Source organism: Anser cygnoides, chromosome 2 (genome assembly GCF_040182565.1).
Source record: "Anser cygnoides isolate HZ-2024a breed goose chromosome 2, Taihu_goose_T2T_genome, whole genome shotgun sequence".
Classification (NCBI taxonomy): domain Eukaryota; kingdom Metazoa; phylum Chordata; class Aves; order Anseriformes; family Anatidae; genus Anser; species Anser cygnoides.
The window spans coordinates 50867528-50890585 of NC_089874.1; the positions used below are offsets into that span (position 1 = coordinate 50867528).

Consider the following 23058-nt stretch of genomic DNA (forward strand, 5'->3'; position numbering starts at 1 on the left):
TAATGTGGAGGATAAACATGGAGAAAAGTGGGAAGAAATGTCAAGTGGACAACAGACTATTACTACATCATTGTAAAATGTTTCCCATAATTATTCGATAATTACTTTAAATTTCTTTCTTTCAGAACATATAGGTATTCATAATTTCTATATGCCATGGGCAAATTCACTGTTCTTTTTAATTGTATGCATTGTAGTAAGTACCTATAAAAGTATGTTTATTTATTTATTTTCCCCCAGACTTTGATTCCGGAACCCAAAGTTTCTTCTGTATCTGTATCAACATTTGGAGTCTGTTCATTTGATAATGTCTGACTCTCTGGATAATTCATAAGCAAGGACTCTAGGAATAAAAGTTCCTTAGAGATGATATATTAACACTGCAGCTGTTGTCAGTTTGCAACATTTTAATTTTGTACCCATTTTAGAGATATCAATCAATACTTAGACCTTGAGCATGCAGCATTACAATTTCTTGCATATTTCTCAGTTAAAAATAATTTTTAAAAATGTTCATAGTCTAAACATACCTACTACATGCTAATGAATCTGTACATCTTATGATTTTCTTCTGAGATTCATTTTAATAATTTACCACTATTACTTTTATTTGAGAGGAAAAACTCATCAGAACTTTATTTATTTATTTATTTTTGTCTTTAAAGTTGCTGGAAATCTTTCTTCTCTGAGAGTGGGAGGCAATCATTTTAGAGCTTGATTGAGATTTCTAGAAAATTGAAGCAAGTAGATAGTAGCAGAAACTCATGAAAAATAATACACTTCTAGAGAATATCCTGATGTCTTGCAACGTGACCTACTTCTAAGTCATTTTGTGTATCTGGGACATAGTTTTGAAGGGACAGAATTGAATCCTGCAAGTGAGAAATGTCCATCATCTCCCTAATGAATGGGAAAATGAGAAAGGAACATTTTCCACCCAGCCCATTCTGAAGGAGGTTTCAAGAGACCATAGAATGATTTGGGTTGGAAGGGCCTTAAAGATCATCTAATTCCAACCCCCCTGCCATGGGCAGGGACACCTCCCATCAAATCAGGCTGCTCAGGGCCTCATCCAACCAAGCCTTGAACACCTCCAGGAATGGGGCATCCACAGCTTCTCTGGGCAACCTGTGCCAGGGCCTCACCACCCTCATAGTAATGAATTTCCTCCGAACATCTAATTTAAATCTCCCCTCTTTTATTTTAAAAACATTCCTGCTTGTTCTGTTATTGTCTGCCTAAGCAAAAAGTTGCTCTCCATGTTTTTATAAGTCCCCTTTAAGTATTGAAAAGCTGCAACAATGTTACCCTGTAGCTTTCTCTCTTCAGGCTGAACAGCCCCACCTGCCCCTTGATCATCTTTGTGGCCCTCCTCTGGACTCGTTCTAACATCTTCACATCCTTCTTGTGCTGGGAGCCGTAGACCTCGATGCAGCAGTCCAGGTGGGGCTTCACAAGGGCAGAGCAGAGGGGAACAATCACCTCCTTTGACCTGCTGGCCTCTCCTCTGTTGATGCAGCCTAGGATGCAGTTGGCCTTCTGAGTTCCTTCTGAGTTTTGTTGGTCATTCAACCCTTGAGGAGCCTGCCTGTTCCCAGACTGTATACATGGTTCCTTTTGGAGTTGCTGTAGTATCTGGTAATATTGCTCCTCTAATTGTCATCTTGACTTTCACTTAATAAATTAAGAGAACAAAATGATTTTGAATGAGAGCCAAGGTCACCTGTATTTTCTGGTGGCTGAGACTGGATTTGATGCAGCTGGTTTGGATCACAGCTGGTCTACACAACAGAGCTGAAGAAGGGATTCAACCTTGCTATCTTTAGCCATCCACAGATTAGCTGAGTCTGGTGTTTCTATATTAAGTTCAGAGACAGAGATGCACTTCTAGTCCCATGCTAAGATAAGAGGAATGAATCACCTTTTAGCATGCCAACTTGATGTACAGATTCACAGATTTCTCTAGGTTGGAAGAGACGTCAAGATCATCGAGTCCAACCTCCGACCTAACACTAAGTACTCCACTAAACCATATCCCTAAGCTCTACATCTAAACGTCTTTTAAAGACCTCCAGGGATGGTGACTCCACCACCTCCCTGGGCAGCCCGTTCCAATGCTTAATAACCCTTTCGGTAAAGAAGTTTTTCCTAACATCCAACCTAAAACTCCCCTGTCGCAACTTTAGCCCATTCCCCCTCGTCCTGTCACTAGGCACGTGGGAGAATAGACCAACCCCCACCTCTCTACAGCCTCCTTTCAGGTAACTGTAGAGAGCGATGAGGTCGCCCCTGAGCCTCCTCTTCTCCAGGCTGAACAAGCCCAGCTCCCTCAGCCGCTCCTCGTAAGACTTGTTCTCCAGACCCCTCACCAGCTTGGTCGCCCTTCTCTGGACTCGCTCGAGCACGTCCATGTCCTTCCTGTAGCGAGGGGCCCAAAACTGAACACAGTACTCGAGGTGCGGCACAGTCAGCCTTGACAAGTGACACTAGGTGTTTAGCTTCTAATGAATTAAGTTATGTAGAATGATTCCTGTCTTTACAGATGCTTGTGAAGAAGGCTGCATCTCTAGAAGTACATAGCAAAGTCAGCTGGACAGTTTCATTTGATTTTCTTTTATTCTGCTTGCAACTGCTTGCATTTGAGGGGAACAGGAACAGCATCGGAAAGTACAAGTAAATATTGGCATATGTTCACCATCAGGTGACTTAAATGTGTGCCCCTCTGCTCCCCATTTCTTAAGGCTTGGTACATAAACAGAAAGAGCAGAGTAGTAGTTCTAAAAGTTAACAATTAGCCAATTATAAATGCTTGGCCGATGAGTGATGGTTGGTGTTTCACCAGTCAGATGACCTTCTTGTGGCAGTGGTGAAACAGGTGTTTTGAGCCAGTCGTTAATATCTAATAGAACCTTCAAATAAACTCATCTATCACAGGTATTAATGTTTGGGCAGCAGTTGCCCAGCTGTGCTTAGATTGTGACTTGCACCACCTTGCACAGACAAGGCCAGAAAAAAGTTTCCCTGTGGCTGTTAATATCCTACTGCAGGTGAAAAGACATCTTCTGACAAAGTGAAGGTGGGAGGTGAGGTAAATGTGCTGTATTAGCTAATATAAATTCACGCTGTGCAAATATCCCTGTGGACGCCAAAGCAGAACTGGTGTTTGAGGAGGATTCCAGGTGGTCTCTTGGTGATGGAGGATGAGAGGGATGATCATCTGACCAGGTATAAAGGGTTTAGCAGATCAAATGCTTTGCTTCTGTCAAACAAAACCCAAAAAAGGGCTTTTAATTAACAGACTGCTTAATGAAGAAGCACAGAGAACAGAAATGTTAGCATTGAACCTCTGTCCCCCTGTGAGAGGTTTTGAATCTCTGTGTGTTCTTGCTTTATCTTTGCAGAACAGACACAGTTCTTTCATAGGAAAAACTCTGGAGATGAATACTGACTACATTAAAATATCATCTAACAAGCATGGGTTTTAAAATGGGATTTTAACAGAGTATTGCCCAAGCAGGCCAAGAATAGTAAGCAGACACATAATGCAAAAGGAGACCATCTTACTTAAATGAAATGGGTTTCATTAGTCAACTTTTAAACACACTAGTTATGGATAGACTTAAATTATGTGTAGCATTTATAAGCTTGTTTTTCTACTGGTCCGTCTAGCTTTTTCTGCTATGGATTCATACTTAACGTAAAGTTTTCAGAATCACTCTAGGTTTAGATGCATACATTTTTTTGAAAGGTTGGAATGATAGATAATCTTTTAATTTAAAGAGTAGTATGTCTTGTTGGAATTAAAAATTAAAGATAAAAATAAAATGATCATGGAAGCTGCTATAAGTGGCATCAAAGTGAATAAACCTGGGTTTTCAGTCAAATGTGAATTCATTTAAATAGTCTGCATCTCAGTGATCCTACTGTTTGCACTTCTGGTATGTTTTTGTTTCTGCTTTTTACCTTTTTAATATTTATGAGGATTTTTATTTTATTTTATTTTATTTTTATTTTTTATGAAAAACAGTCTGATGGAGGCCTTAAATTATGTTTGCTACAGTTCCCGTATCTCTGAGAAAATGATGATACATCTGTTTCTTCTGAGGGTGCTCAGTAGATGAATGAACTGGAATGTGTGATCTATACAGAAGACAGACAGATAGCACATAACTGGATACACATTGTATCACGGTACATAGCAACAGATACGTGGACCTCTAGATGGTAATGTCCATATACAGCAACCTCTACTGTATCTGCAGTAGCTGCAAGAGCAAATTTCACCTGTGTTGCACTAATTTCCAAACCTTTGCCTATGCTTTTTTTTTTTTTTTCCTGTTGTGTTCCATAGACCCTGCACACTCAATTTTTGGAAGTATCTGTCTAACCCTGTACATATTGCTAGGTATCTGTAAAGGGTGAGAATCAGGGGAAGGAAGAGAATCATTACATTACGTTACAGATATATACACATTTATATCACAGTCAGAGCACTGACTGTAAAAAGACAAATGTACTTATAGATTTCTGATGATGAAACATCATCAGAAGTTTCCCTGCACTTTAGATTTAAGGGAAATCTGAAAGTGCACTTCAGACTTATCCATCAGCAGTCCTCCCATATATTAATTTGTCCATTTTTCTTCTGTTTGGGTTTTCTGTTTCTAGATTTATATATTTACTTTTCAGATTTGAATATTACTTTTATCTCTTTCTCACTTATATATTTACAAGAAAGGAGTAGGTCTAGATCTCTGAAACAAATCCAACCTGGAAGTCTTCCGGTCAGATCAGAGTCAGCAAAGGTGTTCCCAGAATTCAAATCTATATTTAGCTTCAGATGACAAAAACCTCTTCAGAACAAAATTCCCAAGAGTTTAAAACATATGCTAATACATTTGTACTAATTTGAATATCAAGCCATATTTCTGTATTTGGGCTGAGATTCTTAAACCAGTACTGTGGCTTGGGGACTATAGTTAGTTGAAGAAAAAGTATTAGCTACTGTTATGTAGGCTGCAGAGAATTTTTAAATCTAGAGGAAAAACCTTTATTAGAAATAGCAGCAAGGAACAAAAGAGGGGGAGGCGGGGCGGGGCTTTAGGAAAAAGTTGCATCATCCTGCCCATACATTGTATTGACTTCTTAAGGTTTTCATACTTTCCCTGCTCTGCTGCTCACTCATACCCATATGGGTGAGATGCTCAGATGGAACCTAACTGAAACTATCAGTTTTGATTTACTGCTTTCACCAGATGCCTGACAGCTAAGAATCTGATTCAGGCTGCCTTTTCCTGAAGGTACCTGTGTGTGACTCTAAGTTCTGTGGACTTTGGCGAAGATCAGACCTGGACCTGCTGAAATAGGCTAGAAAGTGGAGGTCCTAATTCTTACTTTGTACTGGTGCAAGCAAAACCTAACTCCACTGAGATAGGAGAATTAAGCCTTTACTGAAACTGCAAATGAAATGAGAACCAATGGTAGGTGTTTAGTAATAATCTATATAATGGATAATTCAAACTATGACAATGGATATTAAAGGGTGACTTCTAATTGTATGCATTAGAAAAATAATAAAAAGTTTTACTTTTTTATGATAAATGCTCAAAGAAGCTCAATGAGCTAACAGTTGCTTGTATGTCAGCTTAGATAACAAAATCTGTTACTGAAAGTGTAAACACTGTCTGTCTGCGAATACAGTGCTGTTTGTATGACTGAAACACCAGAGGGGACAAATTTGGTTTTAAGGAATTGGCAATAATATTGGCAATACATTCAACCCTTAATGTTCAAAAATTCCTGAAATTGGCCTAAAAATGGGACTTGACAAATAATCTTGGTATCCTTGCATTTGCCTTCTGAGCCATTAGATTTGGATCAAATATTGTTTTCAGTTGTATAATCCCAGGACTCTAGTCCTTGCGGCTTGAAAAATACCTGTTATTTTCTGCCTCACAATGCAACTGTAAGAGCTGGCAATAACCTAAAATTGACACTGAGTCTTAGAAAGATAGAATCCAATTTTATATTTCTTCAGAAAAGCTGTTATTCAAATCAATAGGACATCAGTGAAGCAGATGATTAAAAAGGGAAAAAAAATCTTTTGATAGCTGAAACTAAAACAAATGCTTAGAAACACAGATATAAGAAGAGTCTTGGTTAGCTTTCAGCTGCAGTCTCTCTCCTGCCTAATCCAGTAACTACTAATTCATTAGGATGACCCCTGAGAGGATTAGTCTGCATGAGCCTGTACGAAGGCCCGAAGTGGCTCTTGGTTTCATGTTGCTGCCAGTCAACAAAGGTGGAGTGATTGCAACCAAGGCTGGTTTCCACGGCAGCCCTGGTGCCATCCTGGCACTAAATAGTTTGGGCTCACCTTTGTCCTCACAGAGGCTGCACAATGTAAACATTACTCTAGGTTGAAAAGCCTGATGCTTGGACCTCCATAGAATATGGCAGACTTGATGGTTATGAGGCACAAAGTCTCTCTCCTGACCTGCTCCCTGCTCTCTTACCCTGACTCTGCTGAGAACTGCTATTTCCTGTCTCCTCTTGTCCCTCACTTTCCTTGCACCTCTGTCCTCTTCTTCTACCTTTTTTGTAGAAGAATTTTGTTTTTATCTGAAGTTCATAAGTAGCTGACTAATCTGCTTTATTTATTTATTTATTTATTCTTTTCTTCCCCTTCTGTTTTAGGGCTAACAGTCGTGAAGGTCAAGTAGAAAATATTTTGATCAAGTGACTGGTCTATTAATTGCAATGCAAGTTTAAGCCTCATGTAAGGCTGGCTGCATGCAGTTACAAAAATTCAATGTGCTGAGAACCTTACACTGAGAGGTAGATGTCTGAAAAAATGTAAATTTTTTCTGTCTTCTGCAGCACTGTGTAAATTATGTATAGTAGCACAATGTTATTCCTGGCAAGATATTCCTGTCAAGATATTGCTGCTTGCAAATCATTGTAGAAGGTGAGAAACAGATGCTTGTGTTGCTAAGACAGGCTGCTCAGGTCCCACTGAAGAAAAAGTTGCTCTGAAACATCTTGGCACATTTGGGAAGTTTCAGGTTGCTTTGTACCTTGTGTGGTAGAGGCACAGTATTTTGATTGTGGTGCACCCTTGCTTAAGATCGCCAGCTTTCTCAATTCATCCTAATCAGAACCTGGTGCTGGGGTCTGTGCTACAGCTTTGCCTTTGACATACCTCTGGCAATGGTTCCTGGCTCTGCACGGGTTCCTTCCATTCACTGTTGTCCTCTGGAGGAGGAGGTGTTTGTAGAAACAAGCCCTCCTTCACTTCCATCCATCCTTTACCTAGACATCAGCACTGCAAAATCCATAAACAAAATGTTGCCTGCTGATTTCAAACCTGCAATACACAGAAGACCATTAGGTCTCCATGACACAAGATGTTTGAGCTACAGGTGATTAACTCTGCTGCATTGATTTTTACATGGGATTTAGGGAGAGGCACAGGCTGCCCTGTATATATGGGCTATATCCAGAGCAGTGAGAGTGATGGTGCAGAATAGCAGTGGGTGCTGTGCCTGTGCTTTGATGACTTTTCTTAAATAATAGTAAAAAATCCATTTTAAGGAAAAAAAGCAATCTCTGTAGGGCTGTGCCAATGGTCTTATGGGGCTGGGTGTATGCTGTCACAATTCTTCCCATTGCAGCTCTTTCCAGATCTTCCCTGGAGCTATTTTAGTAATTACCTGTTTTGGGTGCCTATGATATTCATAACATGAAAGCACATTCCTTTCACTACAAAAGAGCTTCTCCACCTCCTGGTGGGCTGAAACTCAGGGCCCAAGTGACTCAACCACTGTCACAAGGTTGGTCATCCAAAAACAATTGATTTCTAAATGTGCCTGAACTTTGGGTGACCTGAAATATAGCAGTAAGTATTACAAGCTGGGACATCTGGTGGACAATAAAACTTTTCTTAATTTGTTTTTACATGAAGCAGCTGTACTTGAGCAGATGACCAGGGGCTGCGCAATCAAAGTGTGAATAGCTGAATTAGCAAATTATATTAGTCGTCTTAGGCACTTATTTGAATGCTGCATGCTCCTTTTAAATTTTGCTTTATTAACATCTACAAAAAACACAGCAGTGTTGGCATTATGGTTATTAGTGACTTATTTGCTTCATTAAAATTTACAGCACGTTTTACATTCACCATCTGGGGCAGCTTCTCCCATGTTTATGGTTAAAATGTAACTTAAAACCAGACCTAATAGTCTAAAATAAAATATTTCATAGATAAAACTCTTTTGTTGGGTGCCAGTTCCCTTTTTTTCCTGTAGTGTCCTTGTGCACAAACAGTATGCTAATTTGCTTAGTCACTGTAGTACAACTTAGTGCTAGGACACAGACAAATATTTCTGCTTTCAATACGAGATGTTGTTGTAAGGAAAGGTCGATTGTGCTATTACTTGGAAAACCACAGCTTATGGAGAATGGCGAGAGGGAATTAGAGGAGCTTCAGACCAAAGGACCTTCTGGGTCACTGAGTCTAAACCCCTGCTATTGCAAGTAACTACCCTGGATAATCTTTCCAAAGGGATGGAGCAAGAATAAGCAGTGCAAGAGAAATGTGAACATGTTGAAAGGCATCACATACGATCACAGCTCTGAACCCAAGCTGATGTGCCTCTGCAGTTTCTGGATTTGAATTGCCTTGCTGCTAATCATGTCAGTGTGGGCAGAGCAGATCACATATGTCTTCACTTAACAGCATACACATTGCTTTTAATTCTTCATCCCTTTTCCTGCTTTTCTTTACTGGAGGATGGGAAACCCACTTTCTTTTTCTTCAGCGGGAATTTGGAGAAGTTGTGTGCTGAGAGGGCAGAGTGAAGGGAGGAGGAGAGGAACATGTATTGTACTTCTACTGAGAACATGTACCTTCCCCACCATTTGGAGTCCGAAAAAGTCAGTTCAAAACAGTATTTTTCTTGATGTTGCCTATTGGGATGCTAAACATTGAAAATTCATTCACTATTTTTTTCCTTTTTTTTATTTTTTTTTTAAATTTCCCAAAGGAAACCTTAATTCTCCACAAGGTCAAAGTAAAAACAAACAAACAAACAAAAAAAAAACAAAACAAAAACTAAAAATGTTTGAGTGTTAGGCAGCTCTGTGAGTGCCCAGGTCTTCCTCAGGTCACTGCCTGAAAGTAAATCTCCTGTGTGGGACATCCAGCCAAACATGTTCATGTATCCCAGGATTTTACAGGCTTACATGTGCATTTGCAACTTCTCCCTTACCTCACTTGGATTTTAGGTATGTATCTCCTGTGATAGAGGAGTGGCAATAACCTGGGTATTACTGGAAATCTATTCCCTTTTATGTGTGTGATTTCATACTGATATCTCTTCATGACAAATATTTGATCCTTGAGATTTCAGCATCATGTTAGAATTGCAGATAAATGAATAGACATTAGAAAGGGCTACCCTTGATGCTTCAATTCTTCCTTGGCTTCAACATGAAATACATCCCACTTCTCTTATTTAAAGCGGTTGATGTGGCTGATGGATGTGTATTTTTTTATCTTTATCTTTTTTTTTTTTTCTGCAGCTCAAAATCAAGTATTTTCAATTGATGGTTTACAGGGGAAGCTAGCTATAGTTACTTCAGAAGAGAGAAAATTATGAATATGAAAGACTAATAATAACCTGATCAATTCCTTAAATTCTTCTCTTTGAGGCAGATTTCCTATCTTGCCACCCTTGAAAATTCACATACTGGTAAATTATGAATAAACAAGAAAGAATGTGTGGAACATATGTAATATTAATTGTGCTGCCTAAATTCAAATGGGGAGTAATATGGAAACCTACAGTCTTTCCGCTCATTTTTAGGATATAAAGCTGAAATTGTGCTTGGCCATTTGTAAGTGTAAAACTGAGGGAATAGATGTTTTACAATTCTTTAATCACAATTCTGTATTACAGAAATAAGATATACACTGATATACACTGTTGTTCTAAACAGTATAATGCTTACCTGTTCTGCTTTATAATTTCAATCTTTGCACAAATTTTGAGGAGTAGGACAGGAGCAGGGGAGAGGTGAAGAGGCATGACTATATGGAAGAAAATCAAACTAGACCTGACCCCTTCTCCTCTAGATTTAGTGTAGAATAGGAGCCAGGAGGTTTCAAGTTCCTTCTGTGTCTGCTAGGGTTGTGATCTCGGACAAATCATTTTGCTGCTCAACCTTTCTCCTGTCTTCCACTCCTTTGTGTGTTTCATTTATTTGGATTGCAAATTCTCTGGTGAAGATATGTTGCATATATATATATATATTATTTTTTTTTTTCAGAATTTTGTATGCATACAGAGGAAAGTTTTGCCATGTGTCAAAGGTGGACGCTGGGTATACTGCTCTCCTCATTTATATAGATAATAAGAACATACTAGCATCTTATTCCTGCCATGATCTGTTGGCACAATCCTTCAGCTATATCTGTTTTATTCCTTTTGAAAGTCCTAATGTGTTTCTTTAATACCAGACTTTAAGAACTCTCTTCATCTGATATATTACCTTATTTTCTTTGCTGAACGTTCCAGAGCTGTTCTGCCATTAAACAAGTTAAGAAAGGAGTGATGAACTTCTACTGTATTCCCAATACTGAAGAGCCCTATAAGAAGCCACTTTTTTTTTTTTTTTTTTTTTAACAAAAGAAAACAAGCCAACCCCCAGTGCTTAGAGAACCTTATTCTTTTGGAAGAACATACTTCTTTCAGCAATTTTTAGTGACATTTAGAATTCAAACATAAAAGCACCAAGGCAGAGGTCTTTGTGACTGTATAAAAGAAGATCTTGAGAGAAAGGTCGCTTAGTTTTCAGAAGTTCAGAGGACTACAGAAAGCTGAGTGGGGTCAAAGATGAAATTCTGGTTCAAGTCAAGCCAATGGGAATTTTGCAACAACGTTTGCAACAAATCAAAATCATTGTCTTTGAGTCAGATTTTTTTCTTGAAACAATATTAGACATGCTCCCAGAATGAATCATCTGGTGCTTGAAGAAAACATTTACTTTACATTAGAGTGTCTTTTTTCTCTGTCCTCTCCTCATTTTACAACCTGCATGTCTATTTCTGCAGGACAGTGTTTTCTCAGTGCTTTTAAAGATAAATGTGAATTCCTTAAATGAAGAGTTAAGACATACAAGTATATTTTTTTTCCTCTTACATTTCTGGGAGGATTATACACTCCCTCCTGAGATCTCTAAGTGATTAAGAGAAGAAGGGCACTTTTAGCCAATATCTTATGCATGACAAATGGTTCCATAACTAATGGTGACCTGGAGACCATTGCTACTTTTGACTTTTCCTCAACTGATAGCTTTTTTTTTTTTTTTTCTTCCCTTCTCTTCCACATTTAAGCCTTTGCTGTAGGGCATTTGAGATTGGATGGGGAAAAATAAATTGTGAGGTTCTTTGCCATTATTGTGAAATTAAATCTTGGAGATCTTTATGGGGTCTACCAGCAACTGTTAATGAGGCTTTATTAACCTTGGACAATATAGCATGAAATATTATGGTACAAAAAAATGTAATGCCAGGGCCAAGCTTCCTAATAAATGGCATGATAGAGGGACCATATGCCTAGAGGGTTATGACATAGAACCTTTCCCATCTAAGTCACTATTTTAAATTCACCATGGGTTGGCAGTGACTGAAGGCTGTTATTATCTAGTGGCTTTTAAATAGGCTATGTGAAATAAAATGGAGGTCTCGGTTCATTTCCTTAGGGAAAGAGGTCCATGTCCCATCTGACAGTAATTGTCATCTGAGTTCAAGACTCAGCACAAGATCTGTGCTTTGAATGGACATGGTCACTGAATGGCTCTTTCACCTCACACCTTGTACCCTTGCTCAGGTCTTTAGAGTGCTGTGATGGGGTGTTGTTAGAGTTAATACTGTGGGCTCTCATAGAGGCTTATTCTCTGGATAAGCAAAAAGCTTTGTTTCAGACCATTACCAATAATACCCTCTAAGGACTTCTTTCCATACCCTGCTCAGATAAATTAATACTATATTTAATAGTACTCTTGGTACAAATAAATGAGAACTTACGGAAACAGGTATAGCTATGGTGAATATAATGAAGAATGAGGTCCTTTGTAATTATTAAATTCAGTTATAAGGAATAATTATTTGTTATAAAGTCTTGCTTGATAGTGAGGAAGAAGATAGGCAGTTTTAAGTCTATTTCCAATTTTTTAGTAGATTCTCATCATCTAGTCTAATTAAATGACATGTTATTAGTTTTTAATAACCTAGGAAAATGAAATCACAATTGTATAAACCATTGACTAACGATTTCTTCAACAATCCCCCCTACTCCCCACCCCTACCAAGAAAATTAAATATATAAATCTACAAGAAAACTAGTTTAATTTTTAAAAAAGGAAACAAACAGCAAGGTAGGTGAATGAAATATATACTCGGGCAAACAGAAATGAAATGAAAATATTAAAAAAAAAAAAAAAAAGTATCTGTCCAAATACTGTGATTTCTTCTTTTCAAGTATGTCTGCCTTTGTAATTAATTTCTTTTTTTTTTTTTTTCCATGTAGTCTGTCAGCAAAGGGAAGAATAAGGAGGAGGAGAAGGATTGGAATTTCTAACTTCTTCCTCTTGAAGCAAAGTAATCAGTAGCAGGTTGAAGCTTTTAGTTTGGGAGAAAAAAAATAATCTGAAATTTAATTCAGAATGTAGACGTAAAAGGTAGATTTAAAATTTTTCCAGTTTTGCCTTTGGAGCCTTCTTTTTACTTGCTTAAAATGAATAATTCATTTGAAACGTCATGCAGAAGGAACTTATAGATCATTTGTACCATTAAACCAAATCAAACAAAACCAAAAACAACTGAACAAAAACAAAACAAAAAACCACCACCAACACAACCACTACCACCAAAGAAAACATCAGCAACAAACCAAAAGAAAAAGGGAGAGTGGCAGAGAGGAGACAGAGAAACAGACACTTTTTTTTTTTTTAATGTATTCCACTCCGGGAACTGGAAATACAATAGCCCCAAAAGGTGCCATGATACCAAACCCTTCTGTTGGTGCTGGGCTATAACATTACTTTCATGACACGATTTTTCCTGTGCTCTTGTTCTTCTGCAAGTCTTGGGTTATAATGTGTGAAGTGAGCCTAAAAGGCAGCAAGTCCTGTCTAGCTTCAGAGTCAGTTGCATTCTAGAGTGTGAATACTGTCAGTCAATTTCAAAATAGGGCAGCAGACAATTCCCAGACAAAAAATCAACCAACCAACCCCTTCAGATCAAAATGAAAATCCCCCCAAATCCTCCTAAATGTCTCGCCTTTCTTACTTGGATAGGACTTTAACTGCATTTTTTTTGCTTTCATTTTCTACCTCAGCCCCTGCCACCCCCCTGAAATTAAGACTAAAGACTTGAACAGGACACATCAGCTGGGACTTAATTAGAGGAGTTTGGACTGGGAGATGACAGTCTCAATACTATTATGTTTCTGTGCCTCAGCCGGTGCTTCTGTTTCTGCTATGAATATAATTAATACATTGCACCTACTCTTAATAGTGGCAGTAACTCTAGCACAGAGACATTATTGCTTCATGGCCCAAGGAGAACATTCACGCATTTCTGGGCTTAGTGTCATCCATCACATAGATTGGCCTTGTCTCTGTGAAGGGGCATTATACAGTCAGTTAAGGCAGTTGTTATCATATGTCTTGTGGGAAAGCGATCATTTTCCAGAAATACGTTAGATGCATGGGATCTTTTTTTTTTCAGTGCTCCACTGCTCTTTCTCTCTCCCAGCTTATTAACCAGTGTACCATTAAGTTATTCCCAGTTTCTACAGAGGCCACAGGAAATCTCTTTTTATGTCTCATAGGCTACATTTTCTTCTTCTGGGACACAGAAGACAGAATATTTGCTTCCTCATGTGGAGCAGCAGCAGCTGCAGAGCACCTGCCCAGCCACAGTAAAGAGCAAAGTGGCAAGATCTGGAATACTAATAAAAGAGCAGTCTCTGGGCCCCACTTCAATCTCCTTGGCAGTAAATTAGCCATTGGGTTCTGAGCCTAATTCCCTGATTTGTCACTTACCAGGTGTGCAGAGAGTGTGTCGCTGTAACCTGCCCTGATTTCCCCTGCTTCAGCAGCAGTAGTCGGACTCATGATAGAGATGTTCCTGCAAGGAAGCCCCAAAGCGAGGGACTGATGACCATGCTGGCATGGTTGTGTAAGTGGTTTTGTGTCTGGTTTTGTTTGTTTGTTTGTTTTTGGTTTTGTAACTTTCAGGCAAAGAGGTGAAAGTCTCCAGCCTAGGAAAGCTTTGTAATGACAACTAAGATCAGGAGCAAATGTTGCTGGTGCGAGGAGGCCTGGCAGAAGACTAGAAATTTTCATTGTCAGATTGTTAGTTTCTGAGGTAACTAAAGCAAATTCCTACTGTACAGAGGGTGGCTTGTTGGGCCAGAGAGAGAGCATTAGTTACTTTAGCTTTAAGGACTATGGTTAGTGTAGAAAGAGATGGGGTGTGGAGAAACAATGGGTGGGTACTCAAACAGCACATATCTGCCATCAGTGGAGATGGCAGATTAAGGAGAGAAATGGAAGAAACTCTCTTCTATTAGCTTGATCTTCATCTTTCCCCCTTCTCTACTGCTCCCAGTGTGTAAATGCTCAAAGACAGAGCAGGAGTACCTTGCAACCAGGGATTTTTCTCTCTGAAAGATGGTACAGTTGTGGATAAGCACCTTCTTCCCAGTTATCCTCACCGCCTGGGTATGTATGATGGTGACAGAAACACATATGCACATGCATGCACAAGTAAAAGCAGTGGCTGTGTTTCTGTTCCACCTCAATAAAGAGAGCATTGCTGACCCATAGTCTTAAATGTGAGTTCAGAAATTGTCAGAGAATTCAGAGAATTACAGCATTTGTATGCAAAATTGTGAGAACGTTATGGACATATGGCTATTTAACTGCCAAGATACCTTGGTGATAAGTCCTATACATGTTCCTAGAAAGAAGATGATTGAAATTTATAGGCAAACTGAGATATTACTTCTCCCAGCCTCAAACAGGACAACCTTAAAATACTTTCCAATGTATTTCTTCTGTGCTCTTTAGCCAATAACTAGCCCTGAAAATACCTAGCATTTTTAGTAGAAATATATGGTCCACACATTTAAAAAAAAAAAAAAAAAAGTCTTGTTTCTCTTGCTGAACAACTGAATCATTTTTCTTCTCTTAGAGATTTATTCTTCTGTAGCTCCTGAAATAACTGGAAAGTAGGAACAGCCTTTGAACTCTCTTGTATACTAAGGTAATGTTATACTATTCTGTTCATTATTTCTGGCATTTTCTAGTAGAGTCACATAAAAATATGGCCTTTACTGCCCATCAGAGCAGCACTGATCAACATCTACCATATATATGCTGCATATGTTACTTCTGATAGCAACAGAGCAATTAGCTTTCTCTTGAAGCAACACAGTACAGCACCAACTTGTGTTGCTGTTGCTCTCAGTTAATTGGAACATACAAAACCTGAATTTTATTCTTGAGCTGCATTTTTTTCTTCTTTCTCAAACTCAAGGCATGATGAAGAACCCCAAGATGGTGTTTTCAAGGCTAATAGATAAGAAACCAAAGTTGTTTCCTCCACGTTTCTTTGAACTAGAAATAAGCTGTGGTTTCTAAAGGTCCATACCACGTCTGACTTACTTAAAGGTGTACAAGCCAAGGAGATGACAATTCCCCAGAGAAACCAAATTTAGGACTCAGATGCCCTCAGAGACTTTTACTTACCAGTCTCTAGAAGGTATTATGTTTGACTGAAGCGAGGGAGTATTTATCTTTGTCCGTGTTTATTCCCTTCACTGCACACACGTAAGTCAGGGTAAAAACTCATCGCAGTGTTCTGATATTTAAATGTGTATGTCAAATGTTTGCATTTCTAATTCCTTTTTTTTTAATTGCTTGATTTTCTCATGATGATCTATATTTATGTTTAGTAGTCAGAATTTATATATTCTACATTGTCTATTCTCTGAACGATCTTAAAGAGTACTGGGACTAAGGTAACCTGGAAAATAGATTTTGAGATGAAAGGGAAAAAATGAACTGTAAATCAGTCTTCTGTGATCTCTGGTCAAAACAGAGTCTTGCTGAGTGACTTTAAAGAACAACTGGGCAAGGCAGGGACCTTGAGAAATAAGCTTTCAGAGACAGTCCAGCTGCAATGTCTCTTCTACTTCATTAATAATTTTTCTAGAGTATTTATTTGCGTGTTTTTCCTGATATAATCACACAATTGCTTTCAGCGTCTTATTAGGTCTGTCTCAAAGCAGATTGTCAAAAAATGGCTAAATAATTACCTTTCACGTCCAGCAATATTTGGTTGAAAATATGTGCTGTTTGTGCTTTAGCATAGCCCAGGAAAGCTCAAGAGTTGTTCTCAGCTGAAGCACAGTATTTCAGAGGTCTTGTCAGGACTGCTCTCTTTGATAAATGTCATTGCAACCAGGTTTTTATGGGGGCTACTTCAGGACCATATTCAAGTACTCGCATGTTAGGATTGCTTCTGTAGTACTGATGACCTGAAATTGCCTCCATTGTTATCAAGCCAGGCTTTTACTTTGGATGAAAATATCTAAATCATAAATCACCATGAATTTAAATTGGAATGACCATAAAGGTAGTTGCCACTTTCTATTCATAACCTATAATCCTCCTAGGTATTATTCTGTTTATAATGCAGGACTGGGACTCCCAAATTTTGGTGCATTGACAGGTGTTTAACATATGCACACTGAATTTCTAGCTTTTTCTCCTGCAGCTTGTGTTGTGCAGGAAGGGCATATTTGCACCAGAATTTGTTGAATCATATACACTCAGTCTGCTTAATTATCTATTAAATGGAAAAAACACTGCCTTTTGTAAGCTGGCTTCTCTGTTCCATTTCTGTTTAAATCAAGCATCAGTTTAGATTAATGAAATTATCAGGCACACTGCACATTCTACAGACTCACTGGTCATTGTGAAACCTTTTCAGATTCCAAATATATGTAATATTCATGCACTGCAGTGATAACATTACTCATCAGTATGTACAGTATGACTATATGATTACTATAAAATCAAACTTATTTTGAAGAGTTTGGCCATAATGTATTCAGTTAAACTTTTTATCTCCTTGGTACTGATGGTAAATTAAGCAGATACCCATTTGGGCATTCTTTGTGCCGACAGAGCAATTTATTGCAATGTGTAAGAAGGTGTAGTCATTAGTTAACAAGATTTTAAAATCATGTTACTGTTTTATTGTTCAGCTCTTCACCTTGGAAGAAGGACAGGTTTTGTGCTAAATGAGAATGGAAGTACTGCATCAGTTCTGATTAAACAGTACCTGCACATGAGACAAAACTAATGTCAGGCAGAACAGTTTCAACATAGCAAGAGGAGAGCTGTTAGAAAACCTACAGATTAAATACAGGTAGAAACATAGCCAGCAATATGGAAGGATCCACTGAGACCTATAGAGTCTGTGTGCTGCCACTGTAGAAAAGAATGGATCTCTGAGATTTCATTGTAATTTGGACATCTTTCCTTATCAACTGCTTCACCAAAAGGGTGGATGTACAGCTCCCTCTGCAGCCCAGAATCTTTACTTCTGGAAGCATTGGGGTCACAAAAGGATGCTTTTAGCTTTTGATGACTTTGTCATTGGAAGAGATGTTTTGCATCCAAGTCCTTCTTGCCAGTCGGGACTTCTTCTTGTCTGTAATGAACTTGGGATTGAAATCATTGCCGTCAGTGCATTAAGGATTCCGATCTCTCTCTCTCTTTTTTTCTTTTTTCTTTTTTTTTTTTTCCTTCATTTCGTTAAGTGTCTCAAGTCAAAGCTGGCTTTCTGCCTAGTGCTTATTGGAGCCCTTCCCAGACCACCTCATGTTTTTCCTAGAGGATTATATTTGTTAATTTGAAAAATACGTATAAAAATAACTTATGTTTCTCCCCTAACCCCTGTCTTCCTTTAAAACATTGTACCCTCTGGCCATCCATTGATTTTTAAGGGTCTGCATGCTAACTTAAATAGCACAGAGAGGATCCCCTTGTTTTTGCTTTCTGTTGAAATGATAGGGTGTTTCTTTTGCCTCTGTGTACTTTGAGCTGAATTCCATTCCTTCAATTTGTGTTAGCTTTCTCTCATTTTTGAAGTTCGTTTGTTTTGATTTATATTTTTTTTTCTAGGAGAAGAGGGTCTCAGAAGGTGGAGGTCATAGAATCTGGGCATTTAGAATTTGGGAATTCAGTCCCTGGTTTGGCTGTACAGAAGATCCAAAGGAGAAGCTTGTGGATGGAAAATCGAAAGTGGTACTTTGATTGCTCTGTTATGCAACCCACCATCAAGCAACCCACCATATTCCTGAACTTGCATTTATAGCAAAATTGTATTGAGTATGTATTCTTGGATTGTAAAGATTTGCCTGTGCAGGTTAACAGACGTATAAACTTAGAGTACATTAGATAAACCATATTACCGCTCTGCAACATCACATATTTAAAATAAAAGGGGCCCGATTTAATTTTTCTTAATTCATTTCTGCAGCAAATTCAACTAAAGCAAATTCAGGTCACATTTGTTCTGGGCTTTTAATGTGGTTCAACTAATTCACTTGAAAGGATAATTCAGATGAATCTTCCCAACTGTTCCATGTGGACAAGTCGTGATGCATAGCACCATGCTGTTGAGTTATCTTCCCTCAGGAGGTTGAACCATATAGTTATGATAATGAACAACAAGTGACTGTGTATGGAAAAAAATTATGAGTTAATCAACAGCAGTAGGAGCATTGGTTGCAAATCAGAATCAGATGAGTCAGGAGAAGAGTTATGGGGTATGAACAACCATATTGCTGGGCAAATCTCCCATGCTATGGCCTTTCTCACAACCTAGGAAGTCCTTCAAAAGGACCCTTGACTTGTGGCTCAGCTAAGAGAAAGAGCTAAGAAAGTAAGGATTTGGTGGCAGATGCTGGAATCTTTATTGTGATCAGAGAAATTACTTTGTGTGGGAAAAGTAAATAAAATTCAGAGGCTGATCCTGAATCTCTTTATGGGGTTAGCATCGTGTTGGGGGAAGAAAATAATCTGCAGAGTTTTTAATTGAGTGCTTCAGACATCTCTGCTCCCCTTCATCCTACCAGATTGGGGTGTGAAGAAAACCTCAGGAGCATGGCTTTTTTGAAACACATAACAGTACTTTTTTGTGCTTCAGCTAAAGGTGATGAGAATAAATATCCAAATTTTGGATTAAATTTCGTGTATTATATTTTGATGTTCATTATAAGAAGAAATGGAAAGTGCATATCTGCACTGAAGTTTTGGTTCAATTCTGATCTTGTCACTTTCCTAAAGTACTGTTTTACTAATGAGTACAATTTCTCCAGATTTAGAGATGGTTAACTCTGCTCTGGAGTGGGACCCAATTAAGCACAAGTGGGCACTTTTAGAAGAGGTAGCTGCCATTTTGTGAGAAGCTACAAATATAGCCTATCAGAGAAGAATGATATTCAGAATGTTGGTCTTCTTATATTTCTGCTAAGTTTTCCCCTAATCTGACAGTTGAGATACCCTAAAAGGAAAAGAGGAAGGTTTACAGTGGTTTAGTATCAGAGAAACAGCAGGAGATATACTTGCAGTTAATCTTAGAGAGATGAATGATCAAGATATTTTGTCTTGTATGCTTTGTTTATTCTAAATTAACCCTTGCACAGTAATCTGTATGATGGATGAAATAAAGGATTTTATTTATTTACTTATTTATGCTTCTGTGTAAGTAATGCACAAAATAGGTGTTTCTTTTTGAGCTTATTCTCTTCTCAAAAAGGACAAACAATATAGGATTAGAAGGGTTGTCAAACCTGTTATGACTGCATCATTGTAAGCTGCCCGCTGGGGAGAGCCGGGGGTGTGGAAGATATATCCAATTGTGGGATATTTTGTTATAGATCAGCAGAAGGCCATTTCTTGCAGTAGAGGTCCAATTACCTAATCCTGTTTGCTGGATTGAAAGGGCTTTTAGTTTGCACAGGTTTTCTGGGTGAGTGTAAGTGTCTACTTCCTAAAAACTCATGGCAATAAACAAAATGGAAGAGCAAGATTTAAGCTGGCTTTTAAATACCATGTAGCTGTAGGTACATCTTAGTAACTGGATAATAAAGGAGTATGCTTTCCCTTGGAGCCATATGTAACAATGTAAGAACACAAGACAAAGCTACCTGCATGTGTAATGCCAAAAATACCAGCTTAGAGTCCCCAGGCTTTAGGTCTGTAGTTCTATGACAACTACAAAGAAATTCCTTCCCTCTGTATCTACATTTTTCCTCTCCTTGTGCTCTGTGTGGATGGGTTCTTATACATGCACAGAATAATGTGATGCTATTCCTTACAGTTAGGGCATATAAATCAAAGTTAATTGCCCTTCTTGAAGAAGGCAAATTATTTTCAGTAAGTAATCCACACAAAGAAGCAGTTACACAGATCATCCTCTGTAACTTAAACAGCCAAAAGAGCAAGAGAGAAATGAAATAATGTATGGAGGAGATAGAATGCCCCCTTCTTTGATGTTAACACATTTTTCTTTTTCAAAACAACAGGAATTTATGCAGAGGAAAAAACCTCAAGAACTAGGCTAATACTATTAATCACATTCCCACCCTCTGCTTTTTACATTTTATTTATTTATTTATTTATTTATTTTTCATACAAAAAATATCGTTTTTCTCTCCTTTCCATCAGAGTAAAGAGTTGCATTTTTTTTTTTTTTCTAGAGCCTGGTTATGGTGAATTGAAACAGTCTTAATAAAAGTGGCAGCCAAAACAAAGAGCATTTACAAAGGATAATTATTGCTTAGGTTATGAATATCAACTTTCTATTGACGTGTAAAAATTGCACCTTACAGAGATATTATAAGCATTGTCATTTACAACGAAGCATGACAGAACAGATTTTACTTTCAGCTGCCTGTAGAATCAAATCATATGAGCCATTCATTCTTTACAGAGAAACTTGAAATAGTAAGTTCGAAGGGTGCAGATTTCTATTCAAAATTAGCGTTATTCCCCTTCCTGATGTGTATTACAACACTAGCTTGGCAAACTAGAATATAGGAACCAGAGGTGGGAAATGTGAATTTCTCTGGGTGCTGTAAGAACTTCCAATTCCCCATGCAATTTTTATCTGTCGGCCTTATTTCATTAAAAATATCCCTGCTAGGTAAGTGGGTTGGAAACTTCCAAAATACTTCCTCCAAAAAGGGATTGGGATCTTAGATCTGAAATAGCATTTGTATTTCGAATGACAGCAGCAGTGGCAATCTCAAAGTCCTAAGGGATCAAGAGCATAAAGTTACATACATAGCCTTTTGCTTCAGTCAGAAATAATGAAAATATAATTCATATACTACATCTTGTACATATGGCATTCTGATATTCCTTTTGTATCAAAAGTAAAAAACAATACATTTCTCCTGACCTAGGTTACAGAAGTCCTTCTGTTACTGTTTACATAAATACCAAGCTCATTCCATCTATATAGGTGTTCATTAAGACTGTTATTAAGAAAAAATGCTGAATGTTGTCATCTGTAGCAACTGTACATAAAGTTTGTCATAAAGATTTATTACCTATTGTCCTGGTTCCAGTTAGGACAGAGTTAAGTAGCTCATAGTAGCTGGTAGGGTGCTATGTTTTGGATTAGGATGAGAAGAGCGCTGATAACATGCTGATGTTTTAATTGTTGCAGAGCAGTGTTTACACCAGGCCAAGGACTTTTCAGCTTCTCGCTCTGTCCTGCCAGCGAGCAGGCTGGGGGTGCAGCAGGAGCTGGGAGGGGACAGACCCAGGACAGCTGACCCAAACTGGCCAAAGGGGTATTCCATACCATCTGGCGTCATGCTAAACAATATATAGGGGTGGCTGGCCGGGGTGGGGGGGCTGGCTGCTCGGGAATAGGCTGGGCATCGGTCAGCGGGTGGTGAGCAATTGCATTGTGCATCACTTGTTTTCTTACACATTATTATTATTGATACTATTATCATTATCACTATTATTATTATTATTGTTATTATTATATTCCTGTCTTAATAAACTGTCTTTATCTCAACTCACCGGCTTCACTTTCCCGTTTCTCTCCCCCATCCCAGAGAGGGAGGGGGGAGGGTGAGCAAACGGCTGTGTGGTGTTTAGCTGCCAGCCGGGTTAAACCACAACACCTATCTTTGTCTAAGGCATTATTCTCTGTGTGCTGTGGTCCATAAGGCATTATAACATTGACTATGATGTCAAGAAAAAATCTCGCAGAAAATTTATAGGCTTGTATATGACCACAAGTTAAAATTAGAGAAAGTAATAATTGAACATTCAAAGCAGGGCCTAATTTTGATTTGAAATGAGACACAAGATGACAGCATTTCTTAAAATTGTCTGTTTTTTCCTTTCCAAAAACTTACATGGTCCTTCAAATGAAAGTTAAGAAATACTAGGTTTAGTCCACTTGTATTTTTTACTTGCATTTACTTCTCCTAGTACAGCATATCTTAACATTTCACAATCTTAAAATTTAATCTGAAAGGTGAGGAAGTGACCTTTGGAAATGAGAATCTGATGCACAGTAAAGAAGGATTGCTTATCTGCTACCACATAAATCTTCACCAGAAAGCAACAAAGCCAGGTCTCTAGTCCAATTCTCCATCTGCTAGGCAATTGCTCTGTATCATTTTGGAGAAGAGAAAGTTGGTCTGGTGTTTGGCTATCTTCTAATTATGTGGAAGACCCAAATTTAATGTAGTCAAGTTCTACATACCTCCTAATTTCTTAAAGAAGAGAGACTATGGGGATGGCTGAAGTACTCCTTACCCCATCAAGGACTAGCATAGATGCTCTACAAGTCTAAACAGAAACTATACTGAAACACGGTAAGCTTCTGCCATCTTCCAGTACATCTCTTCTTAACACTTACTGTAAAAATGGTGTGCTCTTCAG

The 23058-nt window shown here is 38.3% G+C and overlaps 1 long non-coding RNA gene across 1 annotated transcript; it reads left to right on the forward strand.

Moving 5' to 3' along the window:
* The first annotated feature begins 2650 nt into the window (after positions 1-2650).
* LOC106038373 (uncharacterized) lies at positions 2651-21259 on the forward strand. Its single transcript, XR_001208559.3, has 5 exons — positions 2651-3225; positions 14113-14245; positions 14678-14790; positions 15263-15334; positions 18265-21259. It is a non-coding gene; the product is annotated as an uncharacterized lncRNA (long non-coding RNA).
* The last annotated feature ends 1799 nt before the right edge of the window (positions 21260-23058 follow it).